The sequence below is a fragment of the Triticum aestivum genome, chromosome 1A, assembly GCF_018294505.1.
Source record: "Triticum aestivum cultivar Chinese Spring chromosome 1A, IWGSC CS RefSeq v2.1, whole genome shotgun sequence".
Taxonomy (NCBI): Eukaryota; Viridiplantae; Streptophyta; class Magnoliopsida; order Poales; family Poaceae; genus Triticum; species Triticum aestivum.
Window position 1 is genome coordinate 269240681 of NC_057794.1, and position 14348 is coordinate 269255028.

Genomic DNA, 14348 nt, shown 5'->3' on the forward strand with positions numbered 1-14348 from the left:
TTTTTTTATTTTTTTTGTTGTTCTTGCAACCGACCCAGTCCGAGCATAATCGCAACTCAACACACCCAAGCGCAACTGCAGGACATATAATGTGACCGCAACCGGGGGCCAAGACGAGAGGAGTTGTCGGCCGATGAAATCGGATTCCTTTTTTTGTTACGTATTTTTTTGTAGCTGCAACCATCCCACCCCGAGCGTAATCACAACTCAACACACCCAAGCGCAACTGCAAGCCATATAATGTGACCGCAACCGGGCATCGGGGCGGAGGTTCGTGGGCGTCGATGAAATCGGTTCCATTTTTTGTTAGGTTTTTGTGTTGTAATTGCAACTGCCCAACACGAGCGCAATTGTAACTCAGCAACCACATGACATATAAGGCGAATGCAACCGGGGTCGGGTGGAAGGGCTTTTGTTATCGCTGATGAAATTTGTTCCATTTTTTAGTTTTTTGTTTGTTTTAGTTGCAACCGCCCAACCAGAGCGCAATCACAACTCAGCACACCCAAGCGCAACCAGACGTCGGGGTGGAGGGTTTGTCATCGCCAATGAAATCAGTTCCATTTTTTGTTAGTTTTTTTGTTGTAGTTGTAAGCAACCATCCCGAGCACAATCGCATCTCAACACAACCAAGCCCAACCGCAAGACATATATAAGGTGACCGCAACTGGTGGGTCGGGGGAGGGCGCCAACACAATAGGTTTCCATTTTTTGTTAGTTTTTTATTGTAGTTGCAACCGGCCCAATCTGAGCACAATCGCAACTCAGCACACCCAAGTTCAACCCGTGGTCGGGGCAGAGCGATGTCTATGCCGATGAAATTGGTTCCATTTTTTGTTCACAATTACTTCCTTGTAAATACAAACAACTTTGGTTTCCCCGATGAAATACAAGCAACTGCGGGTCCCGCATGCCTCTTGCAACTTGGCCATCTACTCACAATTAGCTGGTGTTTACTCGATGCCACTTGCAACTGGAACGTGGATTCAGAACTTGTATGTTGTTTTTGTCTCGTAATTGCCCCAGTTGCAAGTCCACCATCAACTCGCAATTGTGAGGGCCCGAATGCCCTAGTTGCAACTCAATCGACTCACAACTCAATGGGAGGGGGGGGGGGTGATACGTCTCCAACGTATCTATATTTTTTGATTGTTCCATGCTATTATATTGTCTGTTTTGGATGTTTAATGGGCTTTGTTATGCACTTTTATATTATTTTTGGGACTAACCTATTAACCAAAGGCCCAGTGCAAATTGCTATTTTTTTCCTATTTTAGTGTTTCGCGGAAAAGGAATACCAAACGGAATCCAAACAGAATGAAACCTCCAGGAGAGTTATTTTTGGAACAAATGTGATCCAGGGGACTTGGAGTGGACGTCAAGAAAGAAGCGAGGAGGCCACGAGGCAGGAGGGCGCGCCCTAGGGGGTGGGCGCCCCCCCCCCCCACCCTCATGGGGCCCTCACAGCTCCACCAACCTACTTCTTCCTCATATATATATCCATATACCTCGAAAACATCCAGGAGCACCACGAAACCCTATTTCCACCGTCGCCACCTTTTGTACCCGTGAGATCCCATCTTGGGGCCTTTTCCGGCGCTCCGCCGGAGGGGGAATCGATCACGGAGGGCTTCTACATCAACACCATAGCCTCTCCGATGATGTGTGAGTAGTTTACCATAGACTTTCGGGTCCATAGTTATTATCTAGATGGCTTCTTCTCTCTTTGGATCTCAGTACAAAGTTCTCCTTGATTCTCTTGGAGATCTATTCGATGTAATTCTTTTTGCGGTGTGTTTGTCGAGATCTGATGAATTCTAGGTTTATGATCAAGATTATCTATGAACAATATTTGATTCTTCTCTGAATTCTTTTATGCATTATTTAATATCTTTGCAAGTCTCTTCGAATTATCAGTTTGGTTTGACCTACTAGATTGATCTTTCTTGCAATGGGAGAAGTTCTTAGCTTTGGGTTCAATCTTGCGGTGTCCTTTCCCAGTGACAGCAGGCGCAGCAAGGCACGTATTGTATTGTTGCCATCGAGGATAAAAAGATGGGGTTTATATCATATTGCTTGAGTTTATCCCTCTACATCATGTCATCTTGCCTAATGCGTTACTCTGTTCTTATGAACTTAATACTCTAGATGCATGCTGGATAGCGGTCGATGTGTGGAGTAATAGTAGTAGATGCAGAATCGTTTCGGTCTACTTGTCGCGGATGTGATGCCTATATACATGATCATGCCTAGATATTCTCATAATTATTCGCTTTTCTACCAATTGCTCAATAATAGTTTGTTCACCCACCGTAGAATTTGCTATCTTGAGAGAAGCCACTAGTGAAACCTATGGCCCCCGGGTCTATTTTCCATCATATTAATCCGCCGTCAACTAGCTATTTCTGTCACCGTTTATTTTGTAATCTTTACTTTCCAATCTATATCATAAAAATACCAAAAATATTTATCTTATTGTCTCTATCAGATCTCACTTTTGTAAGTGACCGTGAAGGGATTGACAACCCCTTTATCGCGTTGGTTGTGAGGTTCTTGTTTATTTGTGCAGGTACGAGGGACTTGCGTGTAATCTCCTACTGGATTGATACCTTGGTTCTCAAAAATTGAGGGAAATACTTGCGCTACTTTGCAGCATCACCCTTTCCTCTTCAAGGGAAAACCAACACATGCTCAAGAGGTAGCAGGGGGAGGGGGTGTTTTACTCGATGCCACTTCCAACTCGACCATTGACTCGTAGCTGGTCTATTTTTTGGCTTTTCTTTTTTGCCATAATTGCCCCAGTTGCAAGTCCACCCATCGACTCGCAACTGTGAGGGCACGAATGCCCCAATTGCAACTCGACCATCGACTCGCAACTCGAGGGGGTGTTTACTCTATGCCACTTGCAACTCGACCTTGGACTCGCAACTGGTTTGTTTTTTGTCTTCTTTTTTGCCATAATTATGCCCCAATTGCAAGCCCACCATCAACTCGCAACTGCGAGACCCTGAATGCCCTAGTTGCAACTCGACCATCGACTCACAACTCAGGGGTTGTTTTCGACCATCGACTCGCAACTCAGGGGGTGTTTACTCAATGCCACTTTGCAACTCGACCTTGGACTTGCAATTGGTCTGTTTTTGTTGTGTGGTGTTGTTGTTGGTTGTTGGTTGTTGTTGGTTGTCGTCGTCGTCGTTGTTGTTGTTGTTGTTGTTTATTGTTCTTTGGTGTTCACAATTAATTTCCTTGTAAATACAAGCAATTTTTTGGTTTCACCGACGAAATACAAGGACCAGTGGGCCCCGCATGCCCTAGTTGCAACTCGACCATCGACTTGCAATTGGGGTGTCTGCTCAGTGCCACTTACAACTCGACCTTGGACTCACAACTGGTATGATTTTTTGTCTTTTATTTTATTGCCATAATTGCCCCAGTTGCAAGTCCACCATCTATTTGCAACTGTAGGGTCTATTTTTTTGTCTTTCTTTTTTGCCATAATTGCCCCATTTGCAAGTCCACCTTCGACTCGCAACTGTGAGGGACCGAATGCCCCAGTTGTAACTCGACCCCGACCCACAACTCCGGGGGGGGGGGTGTTTACTCGATGCCACTTGCAACTAGACCATCGACTCGCAACTGGTCTATTTTTTGTCTACTTTTTTACCATGATTGCCCTAATTGCAAGTCCAGCATCGACTCGCAACTGCGAGGGCCTGAATGCCCCAATTGCAACTCGACCATCGACTCGCAACTCGGGGCGGCGTTTACTCGATGCCACTTGCAACTCAACCTTGGACTCGTAACCGGTGTGTTTTTTGTCATAATTGCCCCAATTGCAAGTCCACCATCGACTTGCAACTATGAAGGACCAAATTTCCTAGTTGCAACTTGACCCCCGACCCGCAACTCGAGGGGGGGGGGGTGGTGTTTACTCGGTGCCACTTGCAACTAGACCATCGACTCACAACTAGTCTGTTTTGTCTTCTTTTTTGCCATGATTGCCCAAATTGCAAGTCCACCATCGACTCACAACTGCGAGGGGCCCGAATGCCCCAGTTGCAACTCGGCCATTGACTACAACTCAGGGTGGTGTTTACTTGATGCCAATTTCAAGTCGACCTTGGACTTGCAACCATGGTCGACAAAGGGCTGTCGGCGCCGATGAAATCGGTTCCTTTTTTATTTATTTTATTATGTTAGGTTTTTTGTTGTTGTAGTTGCAACCGCTCCAACCCAAGTGCAATCGCAACTCAGCACACCCAAGCGCAACCGGCCGTCGGGGAGAGGGTTGTCGGTGCCAATAAAATCAGTTCCATTTTTTGATAGGGTTTATTGTTGTAATTGCAACCGCCCCATCCCGAGCGCAATCGCAACTCAACAAACCCAAGCACAACTGTAAGCCATATAATGTGACCGCAACCAGGGTTGGCGGTTGGATGTTTTTTTAGCATCACATAGATGGGGTTTCTATCATTTCCCCTCACGGTGGGTACATACACGCATTTTTTTATTTTGGCTAATTTTTTGTGTATTATTTTTGGGAATGCATGACCCAACTCCAGCATTTCCCACATGAAAATACATAATGTTCTTGAAAATAACACTCCAAGGTGCACACTACATTGTTTTTTCCCATATATATATGTATATATATATATATATACTTGATCCCAGTTTCGCACTGTTGAACGCTTATAGCTGTATCTTCGTCGGTCATACATAATGTTTCCAAAAAAATATCACTCCAATGCCTTAGCTTTTCATCTTATATCATTTTGTTTTGGCTTACTCTTTGTTTCCATTTTAAAATTTCTTTATGATATATATTTTTAGCCTTGAATGAAAAATCAACTATAAAGACCTTGGCTTAGTGAACAAAAATATTAAGCAAAACTATTTTAATTTGTGATCTGGAAACTTTAATTATTCAATGTTTCCTCTTTTGTTAGTGACACACACATGCAAAGGTTCATGTTTGTTGATCGAGCATGAAACTCGTCAGCTTGTGGCCAGCCCATTTGTCGTGATGTTGTGTAGCCCGAGTAAATTGACAGGAAGGACAAGTGAAAGGGAAGACAAGGCCAGCCCAAAAAAAAGAATAAAAAAGACAAGCAGGCCGGATAGGGAAACGAACTAGACCTTGGCATGCAGTGTGAAGTCAGGTGACTTAGACATGGCTGGTTTTCCCTCTAGTTAGGGTTTCCATCCTCTCAAGGTGACCCTGATCGCCGTCGTTTAGATCGTTGATGTCTACTACACAACCTTCTTCTTGTAGACGTTGTTGGGCCTCCAAGTGTAGAGGTTTGTAGGACAGTAGCAAATTTCCCTCAAGTGGATGACCTAAGGTTTATCAATCCGTAGGAGGCGTAGGATGAAGATGGTCTCTCTCAAGCAACCCTGCAACCCAATAACAAAGAGTCTCTTGTGTCCCCAGCACACCCAATACAATGGTAAATTGTATAGGTGCACTAGTTCGGCAAAGAGATGGTGATACAAGTGCAATATGGATAGTAGATAAAGGTTTTTGTAATCTGAAAATATAAAAACAGCAAGGTAACTAATGATAAAAGTGAGCATAAACGGTATTGCAATGCGTTGAAACAAGGCCTAGGGTTCATACTTTCACTAGTGCAAGTCCTCTCAACAATAATAACATAATTGGATCACATAACTATCCATAAACATGCAACAAAGAGTCACTCCAAAGTCACTAATAGCGGAGAACAAACGAAGAGATTATGGTAGGGTACGAAACCACCTCAAAGTTATTCTTTCCAATCAATCCGTTGTGCTATTCCTGTAAGTGTCACAAACAGCCCTAGAGTTCGCACTAGAATAACACCTTAAGACACAAATCAACCAAAACCCTAATGTCACCTAGATACTCCAAGGTCACCTCAAGTATCCGTGGGTATGATTATACGATATGCATCACACAATCTCAAATTCATCTATTCAACCAACACATAGAACCTCAAAGAGTGCCCCAAAGTTTCTACCATAGAATCACGACGAAAATGTGTGCCAACCCCTATGCATAGGTTCATGGGCGGAACCCGTAAGTTGATCACCAAAACATACATCAAGTGAATCACGTGATATCCCATTGTCACCACAGATACGCACGGCAAGACATACATCAAGTGTTCTCAAATCTTTAAAGACTCAATCCGATAAGATAACTTCGAAGGGGAAACTCAATACATTACAAGAGAGTAGAGGGGAAGAAGAAACATAAGATCCAACTATAATAGCAAAGCTCGCGATACATCAAGATCGTGCCAAATCAAGAACACGAGAGAGGGAGGGAGAGAGAGAGATCAAACACATAGCTACTGGTACATACCCTCAGCCCCGAGGGAGAACTACTCCCTCCTCGTCATGGAGAGCACCGGGATGATGAAGATGGCCACCAGAGAGGGATTCCCCCTCCGGCAGGGTGCCGAAACGGGTCTAGATTGGCTTTCGGTGGCTACAGAGGCTTCTGGCGGTGGAACTCACGATCTATTGTGTTCCCCGATCGTTTTAGGGTATGGATATATATAGGCGGAAGAAATACGTCAGGGGGGGAACGAGGGGCCCACGAGGGTGGAGGGCGCGGCCCTTGCCTCTTGGCTCCCTCGTTGCTTTCCTGACGTGCAATCCAAGTCTCTCGGGTTGCTTTCCTTCCAAAAATAAGTTCCGTGAAGTTTCAGGTCAATTGGACTCCATTTGATTTTCCTTTTCTGCGATACTGTAAAACAAGCAAAAAACAGAAACTGGCACTGGGCTTTAGGTTAATAGGTTAGTCCCAAAAATCATATAAAATAGCATATAAATGCATATAAAACATCCAAGGTTGATAATATAATAGCATGGAACAATCAAAAAATTATAGATACGTTGGAGACGTATCAGCATCCCCAAGCTTAATTCCTGCTCGTCCTCGAGTAGGTAAATGATAAAACAGAATTTTGATGTGGAATGCTACCTAACATAATTTCAATGTAATTCTTCTTAATTGTGGCATGAATATTCAGATCCGAAAGATTCAAGATAAAAGTTCATATTGACATAAAAATAATAATACTTCAAGCATACTAACTAAGCAATTATGTCCTCTCGAAATAACATGGCCAAAGAAAGTTCATACCTACAAAATCATACAGTTTAGTCATGCTCCATTTTCGTCACACAAGAATGCTCTCATCATGCACAACCCCGATGACAAGCCAAGCAATTGTTTCATACTTTAGTAATCTCAAACTCATAAACCTTCACGCAATACATGAGCGCGAGCCATGGACATAGCACTATGGGTGGAATAGAATATGATGATGGGGGGTATGTGGAGAAGACAAAAAAGGAGAAAGTCTCACATCAACGAGGCTAATCAATGAGCTATGGGGATGCCCATCGATTGATGTTAATGCGAGGAGTAGGGATTGCCATGCAACGGATGCACTAGAGCTATAAATGTATGAAAGCTCAACAAAATAAACTAAGTGGGTGTGCATCCAACTTGCTTGCTCACAAAGACCTAGGGCACTTGAGGAGGCCCATTGTTGTAATATACAAGCCAAGTTCTATAATGAAAAATTCCCACTCGTATATGAAAGTGACAAAACAAGAGACTCTCTATCATGAGGATTATGGTGCTACTTTGAAGCACAAGTGTGGCAAAGGATAGTAGCATTGTCCCTTCTCTCTTTTTCTCTCATTTTTTTGGGCCTTCTCTTTTTTATGGCCTTTCTCTTTTTTGGGCCTTCTCTTTTTTTATATTCCTCACTTGGGACAATGCTCTAGAAAATGATGATCATCACACTTCTATTTATTTACAACTCAATGATTACAACTCGATACTAGAACAAAGATGACTCTATATGAATGCCTCCGGCGGTGTACTAGGATATGCAATGAACCAAGAGTGACATGTATGAAAGAATTATGAACGGTGGCTTTGCCACAAATACTATGTCAACTACATGATCATGCTAAGCAATATGACAATGGTGAATGTGTCATGATAAACAGAATGGTGGAAAGTTGCATGGCAATATATCTTGGAATGGCTATGGAAATGCCATAATAGGTAGGTATGGTGGCTGTTTTGAGGAAGATATAATGAGGTTGATGTGTGAAAGAGCGTATCATATCACGGGGTTTGGATGCACCGGTGAAGTTTGCACCAACTCTCAATGTGAGAAAGGGCAATGCACAGTACCGAAGAGGCTAGCAATGATGGAAGGGTGAGAGTCCGTATAATCCATGGACTCAACATTAGTCATAAAGAACTCACATACTTGTTGCAAAAATCTACAAGTCATCAAAAACCTCGGCACTACGCGCATTCTTCTAGGGGGATAGATTGGTAGGAAAAGACCATCGCTCGTCCCCGACCGCCACTCATAAGGAAGACAGTTAAATAACACCTCATGTTTCAAATTTGTTACATAACGTTTACCATACGTGCATGATACGGGAGTTGCAAACTTCAACACAAGCACTTCTCAAATTCACAACTACTCAACTAGCACAACTTTGATATTATTACCTCCATATCTCAAAACAATCATCAAGCATCAAACTTCTCTTAGTATTCAAAACATTCACAGGATTTTTTTACTAATCTTGAATACCTAGCATATTAGGATTATTTAAGAAAACTACCATGCTGTTTAGGACTCTCAAAATAATATAAGTGAATCATGAGAGTTCATCTATTTCAATAAAATAAAACCACCACCGTGCTCTAAAAGGATATAAGTGAAGCACTAGAGCAACGACAAACTACTCTGAAAGATATAAGTGAAGCTCAATGAGTAGTCGAATAATTATGCAACTATGTGAAGACTCTCTAACATTTAATAATTTCAGATCTTGGTATTTTATTCAAACAGCAAGCAAAACTAAAGAAAATAAATTGATGCTCCAAGAAGAACACATATCACGTGGTGAATAAAAATATAGCTCCAAGTAAAGTTGCCGATGAACGAAGACGAAAGAGGGGATGCCTTCTGGGGCATCCCCAAGCTTAGGTGAGGGAGTCCTGGATTAGGGGATGTCCGGATAGCCGGACTATACCTTCGGCCGGACTCCTGGACTATGAAGATATAAGATTGAAGACTTCGCCCCGTGTCCGGAAGGGACTTTCCTTGGCGTGGAAGGCAAGCTTGGCGATACGGATATGTAGATCTCCTACCATTGTAACCGACTCTGTGTAACCCTAGCCCTCTCCGGTGTCTATATAAACCGAGGGTTTTAGTCTGTAGGACGAACAACAATCATACCATAGGCTAGCTTCTAGGGTTTAGCCTCTCTGATCTCGTGGTAGATCTACTCTTGTACTACCCATATCATCAATATTAATCAAGCAGGACGTAGGGTTCTACCTCCATCAAGAGGGCCCGAACCTGGGTAAAACATCGTGTCCCCTGCCTCCTGTTACCATCCGGCCTAGACGCACAGTTCGGGACCCCCTACCCGAGATCCGCCGGTTTTGACACCGACATTGGTGCTTTCATTGAGAGTTCCTCTGTGTCGTCACTTTTAGGCCCGATGGCTTCTCCGATCATCAACAGCGATGCGATCCAGGGTGAGACTTTTCTCCCCGGACAGATCTTCGTATTCGGCGGCTTTGCACCGCGGGCCAATTCGCTTGGTCATCTGGAGCAGATCGAAAGCTACGCCCCTGGCCATCAGGTCAGATTTGGAAGTTTGAACTACACGGCCGACATCCGCGGAGACTTGATCTTCGACGGATTCGAGCCACAGCCGAGCGCGCCGCACTGTCACGATGAGCATGATCTAGCTCTGCCGCCGAACAGTGCCCTGGAGGCCGCACCTGTGTCCGCTCCGACCCCTAGCTCGGAGCCGATCACACCAATCGAGGATGGGTGGTTAGACACCGCCTCGGGGGCTGCAATCTCTACGGCGATCGAGCCGAACACCAGCCCTATTCTCTGCGAAGCCCGTGACTCCAAGGAGCCGGACTCCTCTCCTGACTCCGAGCCCTCCGCGCCCCTACCGATCGAACCCGATCGGGCGCCGATCATGGAGTTCACCGCCGCGGACATCTTTCAGCACTCGCCCTTCGGCGATATTCTGAATTCACTAAAGTCTCTCTCTTTATCAGGAGAGCCCTGGCCGGACTATGGTCAGCAAGGTTGGGATGCGGATGATGAAGAAATTCAAAGCCCACCCACCACCCACTTCGTAGCCACTGTCGATGATTTAACCGACATGCTCGACTTCGACTCCGAAGACATCGACGGTATGGATGCCGATGCAGGAGACGATCAAGAACCAGCGCCTATAGGGCACTGGAAAGCCACCTCGTCGTATGATATATACATGGTGGACACCCCAAAAGAAGGCAATGGCGATGGAACAGCGGAGGATGACCCCTCCAAGAAGCAGCCTAAGCGCCGGCGTCAGCGGCGCCGCTCTAAATCCCGCCAAAACAAAAACGGTGATTCCGGCACGGGAGATAATAATACCCCGGACAGTGCCGAAGACAACCACCTCCAGCAAGATTCAACACAGGAGGATAGAGAAGCCAGCCCTCATGAGAGAGCGGCAGACAGAGAGGTCGAGGACGATAATTATATGCCTCCCTCCGAAGACGAGGCAAGCCTCGACGACGACGAATTTGTCGTGCCGGAGGATCCCGTCGAACAAGAGCATTTCAAACGCAGGCTTATGGCCACGGCGAGCAGCCTCAAGAAAAAACAGCAACAACTTAGAGCTGATCAAGATTTGCTAGCCAACAAATGGACTGAAGTCCTTGCGGCCGAAGAGTATGAACTCGAACGCCCCTCCAAGAGCTACCCAAAGCGCAGGTTGCTACCCCAATTAGAGGAGGAAGCACCTAAACCTACATCACCAGCGCATGATGCGGCCGACCGGCCACCCCGTGGCCGCGACAGAGAGGCCTCTCGGCCCTCCACTCAAGCCGCACCCCGGCGCCGCTCAAAAAATACCAAGGCATGGGAAAATGCGCCAGACCTGCGAGATATATCGGAGGACAAGGCAAGGTAAAGAAGATCGATCTACGAATCACGTGGGCGCCCCACGGCACGAGACGGTACTCGTTACACCGGATACAGTAAATCCGGCCGGGCCGAACACAGTAGACAAAGCTCGTTTGAGCTGCGTCGTGATATAGCCCAATACAGAGGCGCCGCACACCCACTATGCTTCACAGATGAAGTAATGGATCATCAAATCCCCGAGGGTTTCAAACCCGTGAACATCGAATCATACGATGGCACAACAGATCCTGCGGTATGGATCGAGGACTATCTCCTTCATATCCACATGGCCCGCGGTGATGACCTACACGCCATCAAATACCTCCCACTCAAGCTTAAAGGACCAGCTCGGCATTGGCTTAACAGCTTGCCAGCAGAATCAATTGGTTGTTGGGAGGACCTGGAAGCCGCATTCCTCGACAATTTCCAGGGCACTTATGTGCGACCACCAGACGCCGATGACCTAAGCCACATAATTCAGCAGCCAGAGGAATCGGCCAGACAATTCTGGACACGGTTCCTAACCAAGAAAAATCAAATCGTCGACTGTCCGGACGCAGAGGCCCTAGCAGCCTTCAAGCATAACATCCGCGACGAGTGGCTTGCACGGCACCTAGGACAGGAAAAGCCGAAATCTATGGCAGCCCTCACGACACTTATGACCCGCTTTTGCGCGGGAGAAGACAGCTGGCTAGCTCGCAGCAATAACATGACCAAGAGCCCTGGTAATTCGGATACCAAGGACAGCAGTGGCAGGTCGCGTCGCAACAAGCAAAAGCGCCGCATTAACGGCGACAATGCTGAGGATACGACAGTTAATGCCGGATTCAGAGGCTCTAAACCCGGTCAGCGGAAAAAGCCATTCAAAAGAAATACTCCGGGCCCGTCCAGTTTGGACCGAATACTCGACCGCTCATGCCAGATACATGGCACCCCCGAAAAACCAGCCAATCACACCAACAGGGATTGTTGGGTGTTCAAGCAGGCAGGCAAGTTAAATGCCGAAAGCAGAGACAAGGGGCTGCATAGCGATGACGAGGAGGAGCCCCGGCCGCCGAACAACAGTGGACAGAAAGGTTTTCCCCCACAAGTGCGGACGGTGAACATGATATACGCAACCCACGTCCCCAAGAGGGAGCGGAAGCGTGTGCTAAGGGACGTATACGCGATGGAGCCAGTCGCCCCAAAGTTCAACCCATGGTCTTCCTGCCCGATCACTTTTGATCGAAGGGACCACCCCACTAGCATCCGTCATGGCGGATTCGCCGCATTGGTTCTAGACCCAATTATTGACGGATTTCACCTCACTAGAGTCCTTATGGACGGCGGCAGCAGCCTGAACCTGCTTTACCAGGATACAGTGCGGAAAATGGGCATCGATCCCTCGAGGATTAAACCCACTAGAACGACCTTTAAAGGCGTCATACCAGGTGTAGAGGCCAACTGTACAGGCTCAGTTACACTTGAAGTGGTCTTCGGATCTCCGGATAATTTCCGAAGCGAGGAGTTAATCTTCGACATAGTCCCGTTCCGCAGTGGCTATCACGCACTGCTCGGGCGAACCGCATTTGCCAAGTTCAATGCGGTGCCGCACTACGCATACCTCAAGCTCAAGATGCCAGGCCCTCGAGGAGTCATCACGGTCAATGGAAACACCGAACGCTCTCTCCGAACGGAGGAGCATACGGCGGCTATCGCAGCGGAAGTACAAAGCAGCCTCTCAAGGCAATTCTCTAGTCCGGCCATTAAACGTCTGGACACCGTCAAGCGCGCCCGGAGTAACCTACAACAAGACCGACTGGCACGTTCCGAGCAAGCGTAGCAATGCGGCCCCAACCCCAGCCCTTGCAAACTTGCGAAACCAGTGTTGCGCATACATAACTATGCTCTGGAAATACCATGGGCAAAAGGGGAGGGGCACAATCACGGCACGACCGAAACACGGCTTAAACCACACTAGGGGCTGCCGACTTTTTCATTTTCTCTTACTTTCAGGACTCCACTCTTCGGAAGACCTGTTCGGCAGTACAATTGCCGCACAAATGATACAACAACCAGGGGAGAAGAATGCTACGCCGCACTACGAAACTCTAAGGTGGTCTCTATAACGAGCAGTATACCTATTTCGCATAACATTCCGCAGCTCACCCCTAGAAAGGACATATTTGATAGTCCCATTTTCTGCTTATCGCACTATTTGTATCGTCCTGCTTTGATCGCAGCCTTTTTTAAATAAACAATGCATAGCTTCCGTCTATTATTGCATTACTCTTTTTTACGAATATATGTTCATTAATGATATGTTGCACCCGTACACTTTGGTACGGTCAATATGCCAGGGGCTTAAGTACCGCACAACACTGTGTGAGAAGTCCGAACACTTTCACAAGTGCGGCACCCCGAACTTATAGCATTATATGCATCGGCTCCGAATCATGTCTTGGGTCAATAGTTGGGTTTGCCTGGCTCCTATGTTTTGGTACCTTACGTTCCGTTATATCGGCTAAGGTAGCACTAGGAGAACTACTGCGATTGTGCCCCAGTTGAGCTGGGCTAAGCACCTCAGTAGAGAAAGCTAAAACTGACCGTCATGATGAGGCGAGAGCTGGTCGCTGTTCGAGAGGTTTTCGAGTCCCTAAAGACTTATGCCGCTTAGAGCGAGGAGTCGGCTTTGTCCGGCCTAGGCGTGGATAGCGCCCCGAACTCGGTCTTCCGAACACTAGGGGCTTCGCCGAAATTTAAAATTATAGAATTCTATGGCTAAGTGAGAGTGTTCAAGCATTATAGTCCGATTGCCTTGTTCGTTGTGTTGAGCGCCTCCCTCGAAGGACCCAAGAATGGGAAAAAGAGCGCTCATGTTTATCCCGAACACCCCAGCACTCGTGCCATGGGGGCAGAAGCCGACGACTCGCCATCTCTCAAATTTGATAAACGGCCGCACAGAAGGTAATATTTTAAATTCAAAAAGCATTGCTTAGCGCACATGAACAAGTTTTCAGCGCACAGGACAAAACGAGCGAGTTTACTGAAAAATTACATCCATGGAACATTCATCCGCCACAAGGCGGGCACCCTTCAGAACGCCCTCATAATACATCTCGGGCTTGCGATGCTCCTTGCCCGGCGGTGGCCCGTCCTTCACAAGCTTCTCAGCATCCAGCTTGCCCCAGTGCACCTTCGCACGGGCAAGCGCCCTACGGGCACCCTCGATGCATACGGAGCGCTTGATGACTTCGAGCCTTGGACAGGCCTCCACCAGCCGCCTCACCAGCCCGAAGTAGCTCCCAGGCATGGCCTCTCCAGGCCACAGCCGGACTATGAGGCCCTTCATGGCCT